We start from the raw sequence: 18,226 nt of genomic DNA on the forward strand, positions 1-18,226 counted from the left end.
TTTCCTTTTTTTTAAATAATGTGTTTGAGCCTATATGTCTCTCAGGCTAAAGGAAGCAGATACAGGAAGGGGTTAACATACTTGAAAAACAGGGAAACCACAAATCAAAACCAAATGTAGTTTTTACATTCACAAAAACTAAAAAGAAAAGTACTCAAGCATAAAATAAATGGAAATCATCCAACCAAAAAAGAAAACATAGAATCAACTGGAAAACAAGGTTTAAAATGGAAATAAATACATATTTATCAATAATTACCTTAAATGTCAGTGGACTGAATGCTCCAATCAAAAGACACAGAGTGGCGGATTGGATAAAAAAGCAAACACCTTCAGTCTGCTATCTCCAAGAGGCTCACCTTAGCTCAAAGAGCACATGTAGATAGAAAGTGAGGGGTTGGGAAAAGATATTTCATGCCAATGGACAAGAAAGGAAAGCAGGAGTTGCAATACTCATATCAGACAAAATAGACTTTAAAACAAAGCCCATAAAGAAAGACAAAGAAGGACACTATTTAATGGTAAAAGGATCTATTCAAGAAGAGGATCTTACAATCATCAATATATATGCCCCTAATATAGGAGCACTCGGATACCTACAACAAATACTAGCAGACATAAAAGGAGAAATTGATGGGAATACAATCATAGTAGGAGACTTTAACACTCCACTACCATCAATGGATAGATCCTCTAGACAGAAAATCAATAAGGCAACAGAGATCCTAAATGACACAATAGAAAAGTTAGACGTTTTCAGGAGATTACATAAAAAAAAAATTAGAATGTACATTCTTCTCAAGTGCATATTGAACATTCTCAAGGATTGATCACATACTGGGGCACAAATCTAACCTCAACAAATTTAAGAGTATGGAAATTATTTCAAGTACTTTCTCTGACCACAATGGCATGAAAGTAGAATTCAACCACAGGAAAAGAAATGAGAAAAAACTAACTACATGGAGACTAAATAATATGCTACTAAAAAAACAATGGGTCAATGAGGAAATCAAAAAGGAAATTTAAAAATACCTCAAAACAAATGATAAAGAAGACACAACCATTCAAAATCTATGGGATGCTGCAAAAGCAGTGCTCAGAGGGAAATTCATAGCAAAACAGGCCTTTCCCAAAAATGAAGAAAAATCTCAAATTGACAATTTAACCCATCACCTAAATGAATTAGAAGAAGAACAAATGAAACCTAAAGTCAGCAGAAGGAAGGAAATCAATAAAATAGGGATTCAAAAAGCAGTAGAAAAAATCATTAAAACCAACAGCTAGTTTTTGGAAAAGGTAAACACAGTTGGCAATCTTCCAGCCAGACTCACCAAGAAGAGGAGAGAAAAAACCCAAATAAACAAAATAAGAAATGAAAAAGGAGAAACCAAAATGGATACTGCAGAAATACAAAAAAACCACAAGAGAATACTATGAACAATTGTATGCCAACAAATTTGACAACCTAGAAGAAATGGACAACTTTCTAGAGGCTTACAGCCTGCCAAAACTGAATCAAGAAGAAATAGATCAGCTGAACAGACCGATCACTACAAATGAAATTGAATATGTCATAAAAACACTCCCTACAAATAAAAGTCCAGGACCAGATGGCTTCACAGGTGAAATCTACTAAACATACAAAGAGGAACTTATATGCATCCTCCTTAAATTTTTCCAAAAGGTTGAAGAAGAAGGAACACTCCCAAAGACATTCTATGATGCCACCATCACACTAATACCAAAACCAGACAAAAATACCATGAAAAAAGAAAACTATAGACCAATATCTCTGATGAATATAGACACAAAAATTCTCAACAAAATTTTAGCCAACCGAATCCAACAACATATAAAAGATCAGACTTCACAACCAAGTGGGATTCATCCCAGGTTCACAAGGATGGTTCAACATATGCAAATCAATCAACAGCATACATCACATTAACAAAAGAAAAGTCAAAAACTGCCTGATCATCTCAATTGACACAGAAAAAGCTTTGGACAAAGTCCAACATCCATTCAGGATAAAAACACTTACCAAAGTGGGTATAGAGGGAACATACCTTAACATAATAAAAGCCATTTATGACAAACCCACAGCAAATATAATACTCAATGGAGAAAAGCTGAAGGCCTTCCCACTAAAATCTGGAATAAGACAAGGATGCCCACTCTCACCACTGCTGTTCAACCAAGTATTGGAAGTAATAGCCATAGCAATCAGACAAACAATAGAAATAAAAGGTATCCAAATTGGAAGAGAAGAGGTAAAATTGTCACTGTATGCAGATGACATGATACTATATATAGAAAACCCTAAGGACTCAACCCCAAAACTACTTGAACTGATCAACAAATTCAGCAAAGTAGCAAGATATAGGATTAACATTCAGAAATCAGTCACATTTCTGTATACTAACAGTGAAATATTAGAAAAGGAATATAAAACTACAATAACTTTTAAAATTACACCAAAAAATCAAATACCTGGGGACAAACCTGACCAAGGAGGTGAAAGACTTATATGCTGAGAACTATAAAACATTCATCAAGGAAATTAAAGAGGATGCAAAGAAATGGAAAGCTATTCCATGCTCCTGTGCTGGAAAAATTAATATTGTAAAAATGGCCATACTACCCAAAGCAATCTACAGATTCAGTGCAATCTCTAGCAAATTACCCATGACATTTTTCACAGAACTAGAACAAACAATCCAAAAATTTACATGGAACCACAAAAGACCCTGAATTGCCAGAGCAATCCTGAGGAACAAAAACCAAGCTGGAGGCATAACTCTCCCAGACTTCGGGCAATATTACAAAGTCACAGTAATCAAGATGGTGTGGTACTGGTACCAGAAGAGACATAGACCAATGGAACTGAACAGAGAGCCCAGAAATAAACCCAGACACCTATGGTCAATTAATCTTTGACAAAGGAGGCAAGAACATAAAGTGGGAAAAAGACAGTCTTTTCAGCAAATGGTGCTGGGAAAACTGGACAGCCACATGTAAATCAATAAAACTGGAACATGCCCTCATACCAGGCACAAAAATACACTCAAAATGGCTTAAAGACTTAAATGTAAAACAAGATAGCATCAAAATCCCAGAAGAGAACATAGGCAAAACATTCTCTGACATCAACCTTACAAATGTTTTCTCAGGTCAGTCTCCCAAGGCAACAGAAATAAAAGCAAAAATAAACCAATGGGACCTAATCAAACTGACAGGCTTTTATACAGCAAAGGAAACTTTAAAAAAAAAAAGACAACTTACAGAATGGGAGAAAATAGTTTCAAATGATGCAACTGACAAGGGCTTAATCTCTAAAATTTACAAACAACTTACACAACTCAATAGGAAAAAACCCAGCAACCCAATTGAAAAATGGGAAAAAGACCTGAATAGACATTTCTCCAAAGAAAATGTACAGATGGCCAACAAGCACATGAAAAAATGCTCAGCATCACTAATTATTAGAGAAATGCAAATCAAGACTACTATGACATACCACCTCACACCAGTCAGAATGGCAATCATTAATAAGTCCACAAATAACAAATGCTGGAGAGGGTGTGGAGAAAAGGGAACCCTCCTGCACTGTTGGTGGGAATATAAATTGGTGCAATCACTATGGAAAACAGTATGGAGGTACCTTAGAAAACTATACATAGATCTACCATATGACTCAGCAATCCCACTCTTGGGCGTATATCCAGACAAAACTTTCCTTGAAAGACATATGCACCCGCCTGTTCATTGCAGTACTATTCACAATAGCCAAGACATGGAAAAAACCTAAATGTCCATCAACAGATGATCAGATTAAGAATAAGTGGTATATATACACAATGGAATACTACTCAGCCATAAAAGAACAAAATAATGGCATTTTCAGCAACATGGATGGAACTAGACTCTCATACTAAGTAAAGTTAAGTCAGAAAGAGAAAGACAAATACCATATGATTTCACTTATATCTGGAATCTAATATATGGCACAAATGAACCTTTCCACAGAAAAGAAAACCATGGACATAGAGAACAGAGTTGTGGTTGCCAAGGGGGAGGGGGATGGAGTGGGAGGGATTGGGAATTTGGGGTTAGTAGATGCAAACTATTGCCTTTGGAATGGATAAGCAATGAGATCCTGCTGTACAGCACTGGGATCTGGTCACTTGTGATGGAGCATGATAATATGAGAAAAAAAGAATGTATACATGTATGTGTGACTGGGTCACCTCGATGTGCAGTAGAAAATTGACAGAACACTGTAAATCAGCTATAATGGAAAAAAAATCATTATAAAAAATAGAATAAGAGATTCCAGGTAGATCACAAAATCTCTATTGGGCCAGAGAATTTAGGTCACATGCCTGGGATCTACTTGAAAGGGAAGCTGGAGAACACGTGAAGGCATCCTTAGTGGGAGAAGATAGAAACCCACAAACGTAGGAAGTTTCTGGGCAGCCAAGAAAATAACAAACGTCCAACTCACAGCTCAAGTAAAATGTAGACTCTATTGTTCACTTAACCGGGGAGTCCAAGTGGGTAGTTGCGTTTCTGACATGGCCAATCCAGAGAGTCACGTGATGACTTTGCTCTCCTTGCTCCATCTCTCAAAGGCATTTTTCCCATGTTGGTTTCATTCTGAGAGATTCTTTTCAGAGTCGCATTATAACTTTCAGGGCCCCTCAGTGTTTTTTTGTTTTTTGAGTTCCTCCCTCTACCAAAAAATATAAAATATTATATTTTACGATTACATTGTGATAAAGATGAATATAACCAAGGCTGGATTGTAGTCCTTTTTTCTTCTGATTTTAAAAGTAATGAAAGCATTTTCATGGGTTCCTAAAAATACGGTGAGCCTTTGGCACTGTGCTACTGTGCCCATGGATAAGCCAACCCTGGCTCTTCCATTTTACAACTGATGGAAACGTTGGCCAGGAGCAGCTCTTACTCTTTTCTTTTTCTTTTTTTTTTTTTTTTTTTTTTTTTTTTTTTTTTTTTTTTAGGGCTGTACGTGGAGCATATGAGAGTTCCTGGGCTAGGGGTACAATTGGAGCTGTAGCTGCAGCCTACACCACAGTCACAGCAACACGGATCTGAGCTGCATCTGCGACCTACACCACAGCTCACAGCAACACTGGACCCTTAACCCACTGAGCAAGGCCAGGGATCGAACCTGTGTCCTCATGGATGCTAGTCAGGTACATTAACCACTGAGCCATGACGGGGAACTCCAATGGATGTTTCTGTTTAAAAACCCCTTATTTGGTATATATTCTTGAGTCATTAACATTGAATTCATGGCCAACAGCACTGTAACTCATGTCTGAATGAAGCTTATCTAACATATGGATTTTCTCCATAAGGCACATCACAGAGTTTTTGAGATGAGGGGCCTAGATAGCATTTGAGCACTATGTTTGAGTACCAATTTATATAGGGAATTTACCAAAAAAGGCTGAAAATGTGAAAAAAAAAACTGGCAAAAAAATAGACCATGGAAAGGACCCTTGTTTACAGTATGAACTGAAACAGGAGGGCAGAGTATTGCCTTGTTAGACCTCATCTGGCAACCTGCACAAGGGGGACTCAGCTGTTTTGCTCTCCGGGTGTGTCTGTGAGTGACCCTGACAGTGCCATGAATATTGGTTTTGGGGTTAGTGAGTAAGCAAATTGACAAATACAGAAACTGCAAATAATGAACAGGGACTATGTTTAGCTAAAGTTTAGGCATACCCATGATTAACCTACTTGACTCCTGTTATATATTTCAGGGAGATTCGTCCATGGGTTCATACAAGGACAGACGCAAGGACATTTATCACGACACAGTGGTAGCAAAGAGTTGGAGCCCATTTAGGTGTCCTCCACTAGAAAAGTGAAATTGATGAAGTCATACTATGGAATCTTACTATCAACAGGAACCAATGAGACTAGATACATAAATACCAATACAGACAGATCTAAAAAACAGAACTGAGTAGAAAATGTAATAAATGAAGATATGTAACATAATTATTTTTGATGTAAATTAAACATGTACATACAAGCACAAAAACACTGCATATTTACAAAGATATGCGTATATTTATGGACATACAGCAAATACATCAGAGTAGGTGCTTCAGTGGGAAGAGGAATGAGATGGGAATTGGGGCATTGGAGGTACAGGAGAAGAAAAATAAAACAAGCAAGGCACCTACACAGACTAATAGGTATACGAGCCCAGAGCTCTTTTCTCCTAAGGACTAAGAATTAAAAGTGAAAACGTGCCATGATGGGGGAATTATCGAGTGCTAAGGGGCACCTACAAAAGGTATCTACCTCACTCTTCAGGTGAGGTGCCAGGGTGATGTTTCAGAAGACTGAGTAAGATTTCTACTGAAATATCCCAAGAGGAAGAGGGCTTAGGAAGAGACAAGAGTGAGTTATTGGTGAAAATGAGAACTTGGTGTGTTTGGGAAACTGAAAGAAGTTCAGAACTGCTGTGAGGGAGGCAGTGGTGAGATGTTATGTCAAAAAAGTCATTTAGGGCCAGATCAGAGAGAGCCTTTAAGTTATGTTGAGAATGGTAAGGTGTGTGCCTCAGATTTGTGTGTCAGAAAGCCCCTTCTGGCCACTTAAGTGGAGGGCAGGCACAAAGGCAGAGGGACCAGTGCAGAGACTGTTGTGCTAATTCAGGAGAGAGATGTTAGGAACATCTGGACCAGGTGGATGAAGTGTGGATGGAGAGGGGGTGAAATTTCCTGGACGCAGCCTAGCAATATTTGAGATGTGAGATTTCCCTGTCTCACGCAAATCCTCCCAGCAGCCTGATACAGACGGGGCAACAACTCCCCTAAGTGTGCAGGTTTCAAATGCCCGCCTTCCCAGCCTGCTGTTTAGGGCAAACTGCTCCACTGATCCTTGTGTCTGTGTTAAATCATGTGATTAAACTCCATACACCTCCCTCTGGCCACAGCTCATCCATCAGTCCACACAGAGGTCGGCAGCTGACAAAATGGCACACAGCCCCTCGGCTACTCCAGGACCTGTAGCTTATAGCCTGATGTGAAACTACCAGTTAAAATATTTTTTATTGTGGTAAAATATACATAACATAAAAATTAGCTTTTTTCTTTTTCTTTTCTTTTTATGGTGGCACCCACAGCATATGGAGGTTCCCAGGCTAGGGGGTGAATCAGAGCTGCAGCTGCTGGCCTACACCACAGCCACAGCAACGTGGAATCTGAGCCACATCTGCGACTTACAGCACAGCTCATGGCAATGCTGGATCCTCAACCCACTGAGCAAGGCCAGGGATCAAACATGTATCCGCATGAATGCTAGTTGGGTTCCTAACCCACTGAGCCACAATGGGAACTCTAAAAGTTACCTTTTAAACCACTTTTAAATGCACAGTAGAGTGGCATCCAGTCGATTCACGATGTTGTACAAACATCACCACTGGCCTTTCCAGGACTTTCATCATCCCCAATGGAACTCCATATGCATAAAATAACTCTCCTTTGCCCCTCACCCCCAGCTCCTGGTAACTATTGTTTTTCTTTCCGTTTTTATGATCTGACTGTTCCAACTACCTCATATAAGTGGAATTACACCATATTTGTCCTTTTATGCCTGGCTTATTTCACCTAGCATGATGTCGTCAAGGTTTATCCATGTGTCAGAATTTCTCTCCTTTTTAAGGCTGGATGATGTTCTATTGTATGTACATGTTATCTGTTCATCTGTTGATAGACATTTGGGTTGTTTCCACCTTTTGGCTGTTGTGAATAACGCTGCTATGAACACAGGTATACAAATATGTTTTAGGGCTCTGCTTTCAATTCCTTCGGATATATACCCAGAAGTGGAATTTATGGATTATTTGGTAATTCTATGTTTAATTAACTATTTATTTATTTATTTTTTAGGGTCACACCCATGACATATGGAGGTTCCCAGGCTAGGGGTTGAATGGGAGCTGCAGCTGCCAGCCTATGCCCCAGCCACAGCAATGCAGGATCCAAGCTGCGACTTCGACCTACACCACAGTTCATGGCAACGTTGGATCCTTAACCTACCAAGCGAGGCCAGGGATCGAACCCACAGGCTCATGGATACTAGTCAGGTTTGTTTTCTCTCAGCCACAATGGGAACTCCCTATGTTTAATTTTTTGAGGACCCACCATATTGTTTTCCGCAATGGCTCCATGATTTTTTTCTAGGTTTTCAATTTCTCCCATCCTCACTAACACTTACTATTTTTCTTTTTTAAATAATAGCTATCCTAATGGGGATGAAGTGATATTTTATTATGGTTTTGATTTGCCTGATGTCTGATAATGTTGAGCATCTTTCATGTGCTTATTTGCCATTTGTATATCTTCTTCAAAAAAATATCTATTCAAATCTTTTGCCCATATTTGGAATTGATTGTTTTGGCTTGTCATTGTTGTTGCTGTTTAGCTGTAGGAGTTCTTTATGTATTTTGGGTATTAATCCCTTATCAGATTTGCAAATATTAAATATTTCCTCCCATTATGGGTTGTCTTTTCACTCTCTTGATAGTCCTTTGATGCACAAAAGTTGAAACTAATTTTTTTAATTGGGAAATACAGAGAGATTGTGCCAATGGGCAGCGCAGGCTGCATGTAACGAACATTCTTCACGATGAAATTTGGCATGGGGAAGGAATAAACAACTGGGGCTGGCTTCTAAGGCCAGAAAGAATACCTAGGACTGTATTTTGAGAAAGAGTGGTATGTCTGGGACACAGCATACGCTTGTAAGGGGAAATTTCTCTTCTTAGCTCCCCATTGTCATGGATGGAAAAACTACGGTGTGGTTTAGAATTAAAAGAATTGTAATGCTTTCATGCCCACACAGACCTGGTAATGGATACTTTTTGCCTAAATATAAGCTAGAAGAATGGCATGCTCTAATTTAACAACACATGAGGGGTTCCACACGAGAGGTAAATTTCTTGTGTGACTGTTTTTGAAATTTCAGTATTGGCAATGAAATTTCAGGCAACAGAGATTGAGAGGGTAGCAGTTTCAGATTTTTTGACATTCCAGCAAAAAAGGGCAAGACTGATTCTTAGCTCTGTGTCAGGAATCCTGGGGACATTTGAGAAGTATTAGAAGAAGCGACACAAAGGAAAAGACTGAATTTCTTTCGAGTCAAATACTTGAAGTCCCTGAGAATCAAAATTATTTGAATTAATGGAACTGTGACCACAATTGTACTCACAGTCTTTTGAAATTTGGGATTTTCAGCTTAAAAATTGAATGGAAAAGTCCAATCCATTTTGTCTTTGAATTAAGGAAAGAAAATCATTATTTTATTACAATGGAAGAATAACTAGGACTGTCTTTTTTTTTTTTTTTTTTTTTTTTTTTTTTTGTCTTTTTGCCATTTCTTGGGCCGTTCCCGCGGCATATGGGGGTTCCCAGGCTAGGGGTCCAATCGGAGCTGTAGCCTCTGGCCAACACCACAGCCATAGCAACGCGGGATCTGAGCCGTGTCTGCAACCCACAGCACAGCTCACGGCAATGCTGGATCATTAACCCACTGAGCAAGGGCAGGGACCAAACCCGCAACCTCATGGTTCCTAGTCGGATTTGTTAACCACCGCGCCACGACGGGAACTCCTAGGACTGTCTTTTGAGAGTTATTGTTCTAATTGCCTGGCTGTCTGAATTGTCCAAATTTTCCTTTATTATTACCGGTGTTTGTGGGAGAATGAATTTCCCCTATGAATCAGTGTTTCCCAGCATTTTTTGGGTCCTGGGGACATGCGATTTTGGTGATGGCTGCCTTGACATCCTTGTTTCTCAGGGTGTAGATGAGAGGGTTGAGGACAGGTGTGAGGATGGCATACACCACGTTGCCCACGATGTGGAAGTCAAGGGGCAGGTCAGCCCTGTAGGCCACATAGGCTATGGCGATGGATGAGTAGTAGGTGCCAACCACCAGCAGGTGGGAGGTGCAGGTGGAGAAGGCTTTGGAGCGTCCTTCTCGGGAGCTGATGCGAAGCACCGAGGCCACAATGTGGGCATAGGAGAGAAGCACCAGGAGGAGGGGCAGGAAGGACACGACCATGGCGATGCAGAAGCCCAGGAGGGTCTGGGGGGGTGGTGTCAGAGCAGGAGGCCTGGACCACAGCCAGGTGGTCACAGAAGCAGTGGTAGATGTAAACAGTGCTGGCAAAAGCCATGTGGGAGGTCTGTGCCACTGCTGGGATGGGCAGAAGGAGGGCGGTGAGCCAGGCACTGGCCGCCAGGGCAGCATTGGTCTGCGGGGTCATGTGCACAGGGTAGTGCAGGGGCCGGCAGATAGCCACGTAGCGGTCATAGGCCATGACCACCAGGATGAAGGCTTCGGTGCAGTTAAGGCCATGGAAGAGGTACATCTGCAGGAAGCAGGCGGGGAAGCTGAGGACGTGGTCCCCAAGCAAGAGGAGGGACAGCATCTTGGGGACAGTGGATGTGGTGAAGAGGATGTCCAGGGCTGAGAGGTTGATCAGGAAGAAGTACATGGGTTTATGGAGTCTGGGCTCTGTCCCCACGGCCACCAGGATCAGGGTGTTACCCGTAAGGATGAGAAGATAGAAGAGGAGAAAAAAAAAAAAACACAGGGAGGAAGAGGGACTCTGGAAGAGAGGGGAGGCCCACCAGGTAGAAGACGGTCGATGGGTCCTCTGATCCATTACAGGTTGCCGTCTCCATGATGGCTTAAGCTGGATGCCCAGGAAATCAGCAGGGGGAACATCTGGAAACCAGAAGAATGATCCTAGAAATCAGTCTACACAGTGATCACTGCATAATCAATGTAATCACATTTCTTTACAACCAGCTCTCAGAGAGAAATGATGGGCTCTTTCATTCTATCCCTTTTCCCTTTGGAAAATTAAGTGTGGACAGAGTACCTATAATATACACACCATGTGTTATATTCCAGGTATGTAACAGGTTGAACAAAACAAAGAAGATCTCTAATTTCACGGAGCTGATGTTTTAGTGGTAGAGAAAGAGATTGAACAAAGAATCACATATTAACCTAACTTCAGGTGTGTTAAGTGCTATGGAAGAACTGCTGCTGCTGGTCCCTTTTTCATGTCCCATAGGGTCCTTTGGGGAATATCAGATATCTTCAACCAGGCCCCTAAGCCCCTTTCTCTTTTGGCATTTGCTTTAAGTTTTTAAAAAGTGACAGCTTTGTCAGCACATCACTAGAGAGGGCTGATTCTCTAAGGTTTACGGCAACACGCTCTCTTGCAATCATAATTATTAACCAGGGAATGGCTCCCTCTCCCTTGTCCGCTGGCTGCAGTGGTTTCGCCTGGCTCTGTCTGAGTTCCCCCTGTCCTATCTCTGGGTGTGGGGCTGTTTGACAAGTTACAGTGAAGGGAATGACTTTGAAAATGCTCTTGGTAGGAAGAGTCATGCCTGCCTGAAGTCGGAGCCGATCGTGGATTCATGTGTGGCTGCCACAACTAGGCAGCACAGAGAATCCAAGACAGAATCCCTACTATTCCACTGACCTTGCCTCCCTACCGGCTGCTGCAGCTCATCAGATGCTCCTGTTCTGCATGCCCTCTGCCTAGCGTGCTTCCCTCGTCCCTAGTCACTGCAGGAGAAGAATTTTGGATGGAGAGGAACAGGAGATTTGCTTGCAATAGCTGTTCCAAGGAAGGAACCCTTCTCAGAAGAATTAGGAGGGAGTATTTTCAACCCACAGATCTGGGGGGAAAAATACTGTTTCACCCTCTACATTTTACTTGTTCTTTGGACTGAGCAACTCCTGCCCCGCAAGTGACATAGACTCAGGCAAGTCCATGTTGATCCTAATGATTCCATGAGCAGCGGCCCCGTGACTTTTTTCTAGTCATTTCTGATCCTCTCTCTCCCCAAAACATCTCTTATGTGTAAAACCACTGCTGTAAACTCTGGAAAAAAAGCTTTTTTATTTTCAAGTCTAACCAGTTTTCCTCTGGAAGGCCAGACCCTGAGCACAGAAAGGGCAGAAGTTTTCTCAGATGCCAAAGTCACTGGAAGCAGAGCCACCACCAGCATCAGGTCTTCGATTCCCAGAGCAGGACTCTTTCATCTATACCACGTTTTCTAGAGAATCCAGAAGTTCAAGTTCCCAAGGGAGATAATACTAAGACCAAGATTTTCTGTTTCCTTTTCTGCTTTTCCATGGATAACTTCAGACAAATTTATATTTCAGGTTTTTATCTGAGTCGCTCTGCGATAAGTACTAGGAACTTGTAGTTTAATTGAGCAGGGCCCCGTAGGGCTCCTCGGTCCAAAAGACTTCCCGTGTCTTCCATTTCTTATTTTTAGGAAATGGACCTCATTCAGCCTCCAGGGCCTTCCCCGAGTTCCAAGAGGCAGGTTCTAACATTTCCTGATAGGGGAGTGGGTGGGAAGGGAGGGGGACGTGAAGACAAGGGAGGAAGAGTCAAGAGACAATAGTACAGCCTTGAGGCAGGATCCTGGTTCCCCCTCAAGGGATGCACATAATGATGTAGGCATCTTATATTCCTTATGCTTCTTTTAGAAATTAACACTTTAATATTAAACAGCAAGGAACCCTTCCTTGTGTTTCTCCCTTGTTTGACTGCACCCTAAACGCATCACCTGTAAGCTAAAGATGAGGCACCCTGAGCACAATTGCCTTTGGGTTAAAGATGAGTAGCACAGGATATTTTTCAGGAACTTTCCTTGTTTCTTCTAATTTCTGATCAATATGCCCTTTTCGCAAGTACCGTTATTCTAGGAAATAACCCAGAAGACCCCCCACTGGGATCACATCTCCTGACGGCAGCTTTGCTGATTAAGATTCCCCAAAAGAAAGAAGAATGCATGTTTGCCCTAACCTGATTCTTATCTGAAACCCTGTTTTTCTCCTTTTAGACTATAAAACTCCCTGTAATTCTTTCCCAAAGAGGCGCACACTCTTTAAAGCATTAATTAGCCTGCTGTGGCCTCCTTTGCCTGACAAAGCAATAAAAGCTATTTTTTTTTCTCCTTCACCCACAGCTCTTGTCTCTGTGTTTCTCTGTGGCACTAGAGGACAGAGGCTGAGTTTTGGCAACAGTGCTTGGCAATGCAAACTTTCCTTTGAAATAATGTTCCAGAAATCAGACTCCAGGACCTAGCAAAAGAGTGAACCGGCTCTGCACCGCCCTGGACACTTTTGATCTCAAACAGGCAGGGCTGCCCGCACCTGGGAGGCAGACAGGGGACCTGAGGGGCAGAAACACAGTGGGCCGAGGCCAGAGGGCTCCTTAGAAGCCATCAACTCTGCTACCTCTCTTGCCCCTGCTCTGTCCCGCTGCTTTGCGGATGGAGGTAGGGATGTGAGGCCACAGTGGAGAGGTGGCACATGGCTTTTCATTGCCAGGTGGCACTGAGCCATCCAACAGGGTCACCAGCCAAGAAGGGACACCACAAATACATCCCCAAAGAATTTCACCTTTGCTCTTTCAAAGCCCATTCCTCGAGCCCATCAGAGGAACTAGCCACACGTGGCTGGACTTGCTCACACCTGTGTCACCGGTCAGGGCTCTCGGTTTGCTTTGAATTGCACACTATACCTGAGTGACGCAGCCTGGGCTCACGGCCTAAGGGCGCTGCTTCCTAGGGCACAGAACTTGCCCCACGCGTGCTCCCTGTTAGGACTGACTGTCTACGAGCTGGTGACGGTGCAGGTGAGGACAGGGAAGGACAGCAAAGCCGATCAGCAAGTGTCCGACCTGGTGCTGCACTTCAGGTACGTCCCCCCTGCCCGTCATCCAGCACCACCCGGGCGTGGCTGTGGCCTTTAGCAAATGAGAGTCTGAGGGTTGGAGGACAGGCCCTCGTTCAAGGCCACGGCCTGTGGGGGGTGAGAGCGGAGGCTGTTCAGGAGGCAGCCTGCTGTAAAGGAGTGGCAACCACAGGGCCTGGCTCCTGGACCAGCTCTCCCACGCGCTTGCTGTGACCTTGGGCCCCTGAGCCTTGGTTTTCTTACCTGTACAGTGAGGGGTTTGGAGGAGACGATCTCTAAGGGGTTTCTAATTCCATGAACTCTTTCTGGGGTGTCCCCCCGCCCCCGGGCTTGGCAGAGCGCATGTCACAGGGTCCGTGCTCCATAGGGAGAGGATGAAGGCTCTCCCGCCTAGTGAGCACCTGCTGCCAGCCAGGGACTTGCCCTCCATCACGTCCTGTGGGCCTTAGTGGTCAAGTGTGTGCACCTGTGAGTCGGAAAGGGCTGGATTCCAATCCCAGCTCCTACCTGCAGTTGTGTGACCTTGGGCCAGTCGCTCTCCCCTCTCTGAGCTCATTTCCCTTATCATCTGTGACCTCCACAGGTTATGAGTTCTTGTGACGAGAGTGCTTAGCCAACGCTACGCAAGAGCCAGAAACCCTTGAAATGTGCTAGTGTTTTCCGTGTTCCTGCTGCCATCAGCCTTGCTTTCTTGTGGGAGGAAATGATTTGATGAGATAAGGAATCTCACCTGTGAATGTGCCCCCCTTGCCCAGAACAGCCAGGATGTGTGGTCCAAGGTCCCACAGCCCACATGGCCAACCTCCATTCTGGACACCTGCCTCTTGTATACACCCAACCAGTCTTCCTCATCCATGGCCTAGGTCTATAGGTCCTAGGTTCTTGGCCTCTATCTCCCTGCCCCAGTTTTCTCTGCCTGTCTCTGGACACTCCATCCCTCGTCCTGCTCACCTGTTAAGCCTGGTCCATAGCGGTGTTTCCTGTGATGCCTCCATGCAAGGACTTGTTAGGGGCTAAGATGTGACCCATTAAAACCCCTCGCTTCCTCCTTTCTGCCAGGCCCCCTGGGGTACTTTTCCTTATGATGGTGTTCCCTTGAGAACCCACTATCCCTGAGGGATCAACTCCCTGGCATCTCCAAGAGCATATATGAGGGGTGGGGGTTGGATTTGTCCCTAGGCTTTGGTGGTAATGAGAAGAGCGTTATGAACAGTTCTCGGGGACCTAGCACTTCGTGCCAGGGGTGTAGCCTTCAGACTCACTGAGTCTGGCTGCTAGCCATGGATAGACCATCTTGTTTACCTGATTTGTTCTGCTTTTGCTGATTTTGAGAGCCTTTTCCATGATGGGTTCCCTTTGGTAAATTGTCACATGGGACCAAATATCTTCACAGTTTGTGCCCCTTCTGAGAAGTCTGTCACCTTAAGTCTTCTCTAGGTGTTCTCTTCACCAATCCTCTTATCTTGTTCTAAGTTCCTTCATAGCCCAGCAAAGACTTTGGCCATCGATCATTTCATTTTATCTTCCAGGTGAAATGAACCTGCCAGGTGAAAAACCAGGTGAACTGTCAAAGTTCAGGTGAACTGTCAGGATTTACCTTTTTGTTCACCCTTCAAGGCCCTACTGAATGAACTATAATGCAGCAGCAGTCCACTTTTGGGCGGCCCCAGAATATTTTGAAGAATTATTTGTGGAGTTCCCATCGTGGCTCAGTGATTAACCGACACGACTAGTATCCATGAGGATGCAGGTTTGATCCCTGGCCTCGCTCAGTGGGTTAAGGATCCGGCATTGCTGTGAGCTGCAGTGTAGGTTGCAGATGCGGCTCGGATCCTGTGCTGCTGTGGCTGTGGTGTAGACCAGTGGCTACAGCTCCGATTGGACCCCTAGCCTGGGAACCTCCATATGCCACGGGGGTGGCCATCAAAAGACCAAAAAAAGGAGTGGTTTTTTGTTTTGTCTTTTTTGTTTGTCTTTTTGCCATTTCTAGGGCCACTCCCGCGGCATATGGAGGTTCCCAGGCTAGGGGTTGAATTGGAGCTGTAGCCACTGGTCTACACCACAGCCACAGCAGCACAGGATCCGAGCCATGTCTGCAACCTACACTACAGCTCATGGCAATGCTGGAGCCTTAACCCCTGAGTGAGGCCAGGGATCAAACCCACAACTTCATGGTTCCTAGTCGGATTTGTTAACCACTGAGCCACGACAGGAACTCCTATCCGTTTCTTACCAAGCTAACAATACACACAGCGAAACCAGTCCTAGGTTAATAAATAATATTGATGCCATTTGTCCACCGATATGTTGTGGCAAGAAAGGCATATTACCTCAATCCAACCAAAATTCATAACCTCAGTCCATTAATGATATAATGTCCAAATTGAGGAATATTCAACAAAATACCTATTGCCCCCTTTAAAAAAATTTTTGAGACTTTATTTTTAGAGCAATTTTATGTTCACAGCAAAACTGAGTGGGATTCTCATATATTTCCTGTCCATACCCTCCCATCTCCCCATCACCCAACTTCCCCTGCTATGCATCATGCATTCTGGTGGTACATTTGTTGTAATCCGTGAACCTACATAACACAACATCATCACTCAAAGTCTATAGTTTAAGGTTCACTCTTGGTGTGGTACATTCTCTGGGTTTAGACAAATGTATACTATGTATATAGGAGATAGGCTGATTGATAGATAGACAGATATACTGTTACAGGATTGTGCAGAATAGGTTCAGTGCCCTAAAAATCCCCTGTGCTCTGCCAGTTCATGCCTCCTACCTCCTAAACCCTGATAACCCCTGATCTTTACAGCCTCCATTGTTCGCTTTTCCAGAACGTCACCCTGTTGGAATCATACAGTAGGTAGCCTTTTCAGATGGACTTTTTTTCACTTGATCATCTGCATTTAAATTTATTACTACTTTTCACAACGACAATGGTCGTGAAAAGACAAGGAAAGATCAGGATACTGTCAGTCCACCAAAGAGACGTGATGCCTAAATGCAACGTGGTATCTGAATTAGATTCTAGAATGAAAGAAGGACATGAATAGAAAACTTAGAGAAATCTGAATAAAGCTTACAGTGTTGGTATTTTCCAATGTTAGCTTCTTAGTTTTTTTTTTTTTTTTTTGTCTTTTGTCTTTTTGTTGTTGTTGTTGTTGTTGTTGTTGCTATTTCTTGGGCCGCTCCTGCAGCATATGGAGGTTCCCAGGCTAGGGGTCGAATCGGAGCTGTAGCCACCAGCCTACGCCAGAGCCACAGCAACGCAGGATCCGAGCCGTGTCTGCAACCTACACCACAGCTCACGGCAACGCCGGATCGTTAACCCACTGAGCAAGGGCAGGGACCGAACCCGCAACCTCATGGTTCCTAGTCGGATTCGTTAACCACTGCGCCACGACGGGAACTCCCCTAGATGCTTTTTTAAATGTATTATTCCTTCGAAAGATTCTGAGGTCCTACTTGAAGTATGGTTTTCCTCTTGTGAATCTCCATAAATCTTCTGTACTATACCATTTACCATCCTATATTATTCCTTGCCTGACTGTGAGATTCCTGAAAATAAGGTTAGAATCTTTCTTGTTTACCCTTGCATTTTTAGTCCCAAGCAGTATCTTGTAGAAAGAAGGGGATACATAAATGTTTAGTGGATACACAGGTGGGTGAATGGATGGATGCATGAAGCAGTGATATGAGAAAACATGGCACATTTGGGAATTCTCAGGGAAAATGAAAAAAATTTTCCAGACCAGTCCCCTTTTGAGGAATGAGTAGCCTAATGAATCATTGTCAGTGTGTCTTTGAGATAGAATCCTAGAAATGAGATTGTTGGGTCAAAGAGTAAGTGCATATACACTCTTGGTGGGTCTTATAGCAGCACGCTACTCACAAGCAACTGGTGAGAGTGCTGATTTTCTACACACATATTGCCAAGATACTGGATTTTTGCTAATCTGATGATGTGAAAAATGACATTTTAGCAAAGCTTTAGTTTAAATTCTTCTTTACACAGTATTTTTAATACAGTAGACTGAATACTTTTTCATTGTTTAAAGACCACTGCAATTTTTTATAATCTGTCTTTTCACATGTTTTGGCCATTTTTATATTGGAAAGTTAGACTTTTTTTCCTCTAAAATTTTAGGAACTCTTCATCTATTGTGAATATTTGCCCTTTCCCTGTGATGTAAGTCTTTTGTTACTTGACTTTGCTTATAAATATTTTTTTGCCATGCAGATATTTTTTAGAAAAGGCTTTTTGACACCATACACAAAAATAAACTCAAAATGGATTAAAGACCTAGATATAAGACCAGACACTATAAAACTCTTAGAGGAAAACACAGGCCAAACACTCTCTGACATCAACCACAGCAACATCTTCTCAGATCCACCTCTTAGAGTATTGACAACAAAAAGAAAAATAAAGAAA

The 18,226-nt window shown here is 42.9% G+C and overlaps 1 pseudogene; it reads right to left on the reverse strand.

The window, feature by feature from the left end:
• Window positions 1-9,765: 9,765 nt before the first annotated feature.
• Window positions 9,766-10,733, reverse strand: LOC100739258 (olfactory receptor 2AT4-like; annotated as a pseudogene).
• Window positions 10,734-18,226: the final 7,493 nt, after the last annotated feature.

The sequence above is a fragment of the Sus scrofa genome, chromosome 9 (assembly GCF_054392235.1).
Source record: "Sus scrofa isolate SSC_HxYL_T2T_F1_AM1 chromosome 9, Sscrofa_HxYL_maternal_Yorkshire_Landrace_v2.0, whole genome shotgun sequence".
Lineage (NCBI taxonomy): Eukaryota > Metazoa > Chordata > Mammalia > Artiodactyla > Suidae > Sus > Sus scrofa.